Raw genomic sequence first — 9,180 nt, forward strand, 5'->3', positions numbered from 1 at the left:
AAATATGTACATGTCATTGTGTGCTACACAGGTATTGCAATACTATTTAGTCTCAGCCAAGTGTACCATATGTAGCTAGTCAGCCGTTCAACTGATACCTCCAACTCTAACTACAAACTCAAGCAAAGCTGAGGATCCTCCAGTCAAACGTGAAACACCCTTCACTATGCTAAAACTATTACAGTGATGCGCCTTCAAACAAAAGTTAACAGCAGCTGTTTTTCATAGGAACAGCATTGCAGCACAACACAGCACTATTGTTTAATCCGAGCTGTACATTTAGTTGGGCGCTTCCTTGAATATTGAAATGCAGGCTCTACCAAGGTTTCTCCCCACACATTCTGCATTGCTTGTGTAAAACTTTTAGGGTTTTACGATATCCAGCCTGGTGTAGTGACAGTTTCTGTCCCAAATGGTACATTATTACCTATATAGTGCATTACTTTTGACAAGGGCCTTATATGGTAGTGAACTATACAGGGAATATGGAGCCATTTGGGACATAAACTAAGGCACCACACATCCTAAGCCCTCCCTAGCTGTGTTGTCATTACGTCTGCAGATCTAATACGATTCTTGTCGCACTTGGATAGTAATCTGTTGAATAGGATTGTAGGTCTTCAGTTTCCTCAGTATCTTAAGCCCACAGTGGTGTTATCCTCAGTGATGTGTGTCCTACTGCTGAACGTGCACATGCAGAGCCTTCAGAAAGTGTTCACACCCCTTGACTTTTTCACATGTTATTGTGTTACAGCCTGAACTTCATTCATTCATTGATTCATTTGAGATGTTGTGTCACTGGCTTACACACAATACCCCCATAATGTCGAAGTGGAATTACAGTTTTACAAATGAATTAAAAATGAAAAGCTGCAATGCCTTCAGTCAATAAGTATTCAACCCCTTTGTTATGACAAGCCTAAATAAGTTCAGGAGTAAAAATGAGCTTAAAAAATCAATAGATTTGCTAAAATTTCGCAAAGCAGGTTTTCACTTTGTCATTATGGGGTATTGTGTGTAGATGGATGAGATTTTTAAAAATCAATTTAATCCATTTTGAATTCAGGCTGTAACACAATGTGGAATCATTCAAATGGTATATACACTTTCTGACAGCACTGTAGGCTACTGGGTGTGTGTGTCAGATCAAATTGTATTGGTCACATATAGGGTGTTTACAAACACTACAGTAACATCCACATGTATCGATCACATTTTTACTGATACTGTAGAACTTTGTTCATCTATGAACATTTGAACATCATGGCCATGTTCTGTTATAATCTCCACCCGGCACAGCCAGAAGAGATTTCTTCCTAGGTTCTGGCCTTTTCTAGGGAGTTTTTCCTAGCCACCGTGCTTCTACACCTGCATTGCTTGCTGTTTGGGGTTTTAGGCTGGGTTTCTGTACAGCACTTTGTGACATCAGGTGATGTAAGAAGAACTTTATATATACATTTGATTGATTGATTCTAAAGCTGTATCTGTACCCATTGGATGCAGTGATCACAATACAGTGGCTATATCCAGGAAAGCCAAAGTTCCAACAGCTGGGCCTAAAATAGTGTATAAGAGATCATACAAAAGATTTAGCTGTGACTCTTATGTAGATGATGTTAAAAAAATATTTGTTGGTCTGATGTGATTAATGAGGAGCATCCAGACGCTGCACTTGATGAATTTATGAAATTGCTTCTTCCAATTATTGATAAACATACACCTGTTAAGAAACTGACAGTTAGAACTGTTAAGGCTCCATGTATTGATGAGGAATTGAAAAACTGTATGGTTGAAAGAGATGGGGCAAAAGGAGTGGCTAATAAGTCTGGCTGCACATCTGACTGGTTTACTTAATGCAAATCGAGAAATTATGTGACTAAACTCACCAAAAAGAAGAAGAAACTGTATTATGAAGTGAAAATAAATTATATACAGACTGATGGAAAAACACTTTGGAGTACATTAAATTAAATGATGGGCAGAAAGACAAATTCAATTCCATCTTTCATCGAATCAGATTATTCATCACAAAACCATTTGATGTTGGCAATTATTTTATTAATGATTACTTCATTGGCAAAGTTGGCAAATTTAGGCAGGAAATGCCAACAACGAACAGTGAGCAATTGTATTCATGCATAAAAAAATCTATATGAAAGAAAAGCATTGTAGGTTTGAATTTTGTAAAGTTAGTGTGGGAAAGTGGAAAATGTATTTTTATCGATCAATAATGACAAACCTTCTGGCATTGACAACATAGATAGAAAGCTATTGAGGATAGTAGCTGACTCTATAGCCACTCCTATCTGTCATATCTTTAATCTGAGCCTAGAGGAAAGTCTTTGTTCTCAGGCCTGGAGGGAAGCCAAAGTCATTCCGCTACCCAAGAGTGGTCAAACGGCCTTTACTGGTTCTAACAGCAGACCTGTAAGCTTGCTGCCAGCTCTTAGCAAACTGAAAAAAATTATGTTTGACCAAATACAATGCTATTTCTCTGTAAACAAATTAACAACAGACTTTCATCATGCTTATAGAGAAGGTCACTCAACATGTACTGCACTGACACAAATGACTGATGATTGATTGAAAGAAATTAATAATACGATTGTGGGAGCTGTACTGTTAGATTTCAGTGCAGCCTTTGATATTATTGACCATAATCTGTTGTTGAAAAACTTATGTTATGGCTTTTCAACCTCTTCCATATCGTTGATTCAGAGCCATCTATCTAATAGAACTCAAAGGGTTTTCTTTAATGGAAGCTTCTCTAATGTCAAACATGTAAATTGCGGTGTACCGCAGGGCAGCTCTCTAGGCCCTCTGCTCTTTCCCATTTTTAGCAATGACCTGCCACTGGCATTAAACAAAGTGTGTGTGTCCATGTATGCTGATGATTCAACCATATACGCATCAGAAACCACAGCTAATGAAGTCACTGAAACCCTTAACAAAGAGTTGCAGTCTGTTTTGGAATGGGTGGCCATTAATAAACTGGTCCTGAACATCTCTAAAACTAACATCATTGTATTTTGTACAAATCATTCCTTAAATTCTAGACCTCAGCTGAATCTGGTAATGAACAGTGTGGCTGTTGAACAAGTTGAGGAGACTAAATTACTTACCGTTACCTTAGATAGTAAACTGTCATGGTCAAAACATATAGATTCAATGGTTGAAAAGATGGGGAGAGGTCTGTCCGTAAAAAAGAGATGCTCTGCTTTTTTGACATCACACTCCAAAAGCAAGTCCTGCAGGCTCTAGTTTTGTCTAATCTTGATTATTGTCCAGTCGTGTGGTCCAGTGCTGCAAGGAAAGACCTAGTTAAGCTGCAGCTGGCCCAGAACAGAGCGGCACGTTTTGCTCTTAATTGTAATCAGAGGGCTGATATAAATACTATGCTGCCAGTCTCTCTTGGCTAAGAGTTGAGGAGAGACTGACTGCATCACTTCTTCTTTTTATAAGAAACATTAATGTGTTGAAAATCCCAAATTCTTTGCATACAATTTACACACAGCTCTGACACACACACTTACCCCACCAGACATGCCACCAGGGGTCTTTTCACAGTCCCCAAATCCAGAACAAATTCAAGAAAACGTACAGTGTTATATAGAGCCCTTATTGCATGGAACTTCCTTCCATCTCATATTGCTCAAATAAACAGCAAACCTGTTCTAAAAACAGATAAAGCAAAACCTCGCCGCACAACGCCTCTCCCCCATTTGACCTAGATCGTTTATTGTGTATGCATTGATATGTAGGCTACGTGTGCCTTTAAAAAAACATTGATGTAGTCCTGTCCTTGAGCTGTCCTTGTCTATTAATGTTTTGTATTACATCATGTTTCATGTTTTGTGTGGCCCCAGGAAGAGTAGCTGCTGCTGTTATGTCATGTTTCATGTTCTGTGTGGCCCCAGGAAGAGTAGCTGCTGCTGTTATGTCGTGTTTCATGTTTTGTGTGGCCCCAGGAAGAGTAGCTGCTGCTGTTATGTCATGTTTCATGTTTTGTGTGGCCCCAGGAAGAGTAGCTGCTGCTGTTATGTCATGTTTCATGTTTTGTGTGGCCCCAGGAAGAGTAGCTGCTGCTGTTATGTCATGTTTCATGTTTTGTGTGGCCCCAGGAAGAGTAGCTGCTGCTGTTATGTCATGTTTCATGTTTTGTGTGGCCCCAGGAAGAGTAGCTGCTGCTGTTATGTCATGTTTCATGTTTGTGTGGCCCCAGGAAGAGTAGCTGCTGCTGTTATGTCATGTTTCATGTTTTGTGTGGCCCCAGGAAGAGTAGCTGCTGCTGTTATGTCATGTTTCATGTTTTGTGTGGCCCCAGGAAGAGTAGCTGCTGCTGTTATGTCATGTTTCATGTTTTGTGTGGCCCCGGGAAGAGTAGCTGCTGCTGTTATGTCATGTTTCATGTTTTGTGTGGCCCCAGGAAGAGTAGCTGCTGCTGTTATGTCATGTTTCATGTTCTGTGTGGCCCCGGGAAGAGTAGCTGCTGCTGTTATGTCATGTTTCATGTTTTGTGTGGCCCCGGGAAGAGTAGCTGCTGCTGTTATGTCATGTTTCATGTTCTGTGTGGCCCCGGGAAGAGTAGCTGCTGCTGTTATGTCATGTTTCATGTTTTGTGGCCCCGGGAAGAGTAGCTGCTGCTGTTATGTCATGTTTCATGTTTTGTGTGGCCCCGGGAAGAGTAGCTGCTGCTGTTATGTCATGTTTCATGTTCTGTGTGGCCCCGGGAAGAGTAGCTGCTGCTGTTATGTCATGTTTCATGTTCTGTGTGGCCCCAGGAAGAGTAGCTGCTGCTGTTATGTCATGTTTCAAGTTTTGTGTGGCCCCAGGAAGAGTAGCTGCTGCTGTTATGTCATGTTTCATGTTTTGTGTGGCCCCAGGAAGAGTAGCTGCTGCTGTTATGTCATGTTTCATGTTTTGTGTGGCCCCAGGAAGAGTAGCTGCTGCTGTTATGTCATGTTTCATGTTTTGTGTGGCCCCAGGAAGAGTAGCTGCTGCTGTTATGTCATGTTTCATGTTTTGTGTGGCCCCAGGAAGGGTAGCTGCTGCTGTTATGTCATGTTTCATGTTTTGTGTGGCCCCAGGAAGAGTAGCTGCTGCTGTTATGTCATGTTTCATGTTTTGTGTGGCCCCAGGAAGAGTAGCTGCTGCTGTTATGTCATGTTTCATGTTCTGTGTGGCCCCGGGAAGAGTAGCTGCTGTTATGTCTGTTATGTCTGTTATGTCATGTTTCAAGTTTTGTGTGGCCCCAGGAAGAGTAGCTGCTGCTGTTATGTCATGTTTCATGTTTTGTGTGGCCCCAGGAAGAGTAGCTGCTGCTGTTATGTCATGTTTCATGTTTTGTGTGGCCCCAGGAAGAGTAGCTGCTGCTGTTATGTCATGTTTCATGTTTTGTGTGGCCCCAGGAAGAGTAGCTGCTGCTGTTATGTCATGTTTCATGTTTTGTGTGGCCCCAGGAAGGGTAGCTGCTGCTGTTATGTCATGTTTCATGTTTTGTGTGGCCCCAGGAAGAGTAGCTGCTGCTGTTATGTCATGTTTCATGTTTTGTGTGGCCCCAGGAAGAGTAGCTGCTGCTGTTATGTCATGTTTCATGTTTTGTGCGGCCCCAGGAAGAGTAGCTGCTGCTGTTATGTCATGTTTCATGTTTTGTGTGGCCCCAGGAAGAGTAGCTGCTGCTGTTATGTCATGTTTCATGTTTTGTGTGGCCCCAGGAAGAGTAGCTGCTGCTGTTATGTCATGTTTCATGTTTTGTGTGGCCCCAGGAAGAGTAGCTGCTGCTGTTATGTCATGTTTCATGTTTTGTGTGGCCCCAGGAAGGTAGCTGCTGCTGTTATGTCATGTTTCATGTTTTGTGTGGCCCCAGGAAGAGTAGCTGCTGCTGTTATGTCATGTTTCATGTTTTGTGCGGCCCCAGGAAGAGTAGCTGCTGCTGTTATGTCATGTTTCATGTTTTGTGTGGCCCCAGGAAGAGTAGCTGCTGCTTTTGGGCTCCCGAGTGGTGCAGCGGTCTAAGGCACTGCATTGCGTTACTAAGGTCCCTGGTTCATATCCTGGACTGTGCCACAACCAGCTGTGGTCGGGAGTCCCATAGGACGGCGCACAATTGGCCCAGCGTCATCCGGGTTAGGGGAGGGTTTGGCCCAGCGTCATCCGGGTTAGGGGAGGGTTTGGCCCAGCGTTGTCCGGGTTAGGGGAGGGTTTGGCCCAGCGTCGTCCGGGTTAGGGGAGGGTTTGGCCCAGCGTCGTCCGGGTTAGGAGAGGGTTTGCCCAGTGTCGTCCGGGTTAGGGGAGGGTTTGGCCCAGCGTCGTCCGGGTTAGGGGAGGGTTTGGCTAGTGGGGCTTTAGTTGGCTCATTGCGCTCTAGCGACTCCTTGTAGCGGGCCTGAGGGCTGACCCCGGATGCCAGTTGAAAATTTTATATATATATATATATATATATATATATATTTTATATATATATATATATATTATATATATATATATATATATATATATATATAGCGCGGCCCATCAAGAAGTCCAGGACCCAGTTGCACAGGGCTGGTTTCAGACCCATGGCCTCGAGCTTAGTGATGAGCTTGGAGGGTACTATGGGGTTGAATGCTGAGCTATAGTCAATAAACAGCATTCTCACATAGGTATTCCTCTTGTCCAGATGGGATAGGGCAGTGTACAGTGTGATGGCGATTGCATTGTCTGTGGATCTATTGGGGTGGTAAGCAAATTGAAGTGGGTCTAGGGTGTCAGGTAAGGTAGAGGTGATATGATCCTTGACAAGTCCCTCAAAGCACATCATGATGACAGAAGTGAGTAGTCATTTAGTTCAGGTACCTTTGCTTTCATGGGTACAGAAACAATGGTGGTGGTGTGTGTGTATGTGTGTGAGTGTGTGTGTGTGTGTGTGTGTGTGTGTGTGTGTGTGTGTGTGTGTGTGTGTGTGTGTGTGTGTGTGTGTGTGTGTGTGTGTGTGTGTGTGTGTGTGTGTGTGTGTGTGTGTGTGTGTGTGTGTGTGTGTGTGTGTGTGTGTGTGTGTGTATGTGTGCGTGTGTGTGTAGTGATGGCAGTCAGGCAGGAATTGTTGTCGTGTACTTCCTTGTATTTGTTGGAGTAGATGAGTGTTTGTGGTGATAAGGCATAGCTAATCTTTGATCAAACGGGGAAAAATATACCCATGAGATATTTCACATATTGCAACATATTGTAAACTGACTGTAAGTCGCTCTGAATAAAAATGAGAGATGTAAAATGTCATGTAAATGTTTCCTCTGTGCAGTATTCACAGAGGACACATGATCTTATACGCAGAAGACAGATGACACACACAGAATTGACGATGCACAGAGTAACACATGAACAACAGGGAGCAAATGTAAGTAAGTACTGTAAGTAAATGTAACAAGCAAACTCCATGTTGATCCTATATTTACTGTTGTTATCTAGCCACAATAAGACGTTTGAATTTACTTTTGAACAGCCCCCACCCATCTTTACTTTGAATCCAGACCATAACCATAACAGCTCATGGGGTGTGTGCTCAGTCCCCTCCTGTCCTCCCTGTTCACCCACGACTGCATGACCAGGCACGACTCCAACACCATCATTAAGTTTGCAGACGACACAACAGTGGTTGGCCTGATCACCGACAAAGACGAGACAGCCTATAAGGAGGAGGTCCTGGCCTGGCCGGGTGGTGCCAGAATAACAACCTATCCCTCAACATAATCAAGACAAAGGAGATGATTGTGGACTACAGGAAAAGGAGGACCGAGCCACGCCCCCATTCTCATCGACAGGGCTGTAGTGGAGCAGGTTGGGAGCTTCCAGTTCCTTGGTGTTCACATCAACAACAAACTAGAATGGTCCAAACACACCAAGACAGTGGTGAAGAGGGCACGATAAAGCGTATTCCCCCTCAGGAAACTAAAAAGATTTGTCATGGGTCCTCAGATCCTCAAAAGGTTCTACAGCTGCAACATGGAGAGCATCCTGACTGGTTGCATCACCGCCTGGTACGGCAACTGCTCGGTATCCGACCGCAAGGCACTACAGAGGGTAGTGCGAACGGCCCAGTACATCACTGGGGCTAAGCTGCCTGCCATCCAGTACCTCTACACCAGGTAGTGTCAGAGGAAGGCCCTAAAAGTTGTCAAAAAATTGACCCCAGCCACCCTAGTCATAGACTGTTCTCTCTGCTACCGCATGGCAAGCGGTACCGGAGCGCCAAGTCTAGGACCAAAAGGCTTCTCAACAGCTTCTCCCCAAAGCCATAAGACTCCTGAACAGGCAAGCAAATGGCTACCCGGACTATTTGCATTGTGTCCCGCCACCCGCCAACCCCCCAACCCCTCACCGCCAACCCCTCTTTTTCGCTGCTGCTACTCTCTGTTTATCATATATGCACCTACATGTACATATTGCCTCAATCAGCCCGACTAACTGGTGCCTGTACATAGCCTCGCTACTGTTATAGCCTCACTACTGTTATAGCCTCGCTAATGTTATAGCCTCGCTACTGTATATTGCCTCGCTACTGTATATAGCCTCGCTAATGTTATAGCCTCGCTACTGTATATAGCCTCGCTAATGTTATAGCCTCGCTACTGTATATAGCCTCGCTACTGTTATAGCCTCGCTACTGTTATAGCCTCTCTACTGTTATAGCCTCTCTACTGTATATAGCCTCGCTACTGTTACAGCCTCTCTACTGTTATAGCCTCTCTACTGTTATAGCCTCTCTACTGTATATAGCTGTTACAGCCTCTCTACTGTTATAGCCTCTCTACTGTATATAGCCTCTCTACTGTATATAGCCTCTCTACTGTATATAGCCTCTCTACTGTATATAGCCTCTCTAGCCTCTCTACTATATAGCCTCTCTACTGTATATAGCCTCTCTACTGTATATAACCTCTCTGCTGTATATAGCCTCTCTACTGTATAGCCTCTCTACTGTATATAGCCTCTACTGTATATAGCCTCTCTACTGTATGTAGCCTCTACTGTATATAGCCTCTCTGCTGTATATAGCCTCTCTACTGTATATAGCCTCTCTACTGTATGTAGCCTCTCTACTGTATATAGCCTCTCTACTGTATATAGCCTCTCTACTGTATATAGCCTCTCTACTGTATATAGCCTTTCTACTGTTATAGCCTCTCTACTGTTATAGCCTCTCTA

The sequence above is a fragment of the Oncorhynchus tshawytscha genome, linkage group LG08 (genome assembly GCF_018296145.1).
Source record: "Oncorhynchus tshawytscha isolate Ot180627B linkage group LG08, Otsh_v2.0, whole genome shotgun sequence".
NCBI lineage: Eukaryota > Metazoa > Chordata > Actinopteri > Salmoniformes > Salmonidae > Oncorhynchus > Oncorhynchus tshawytscha.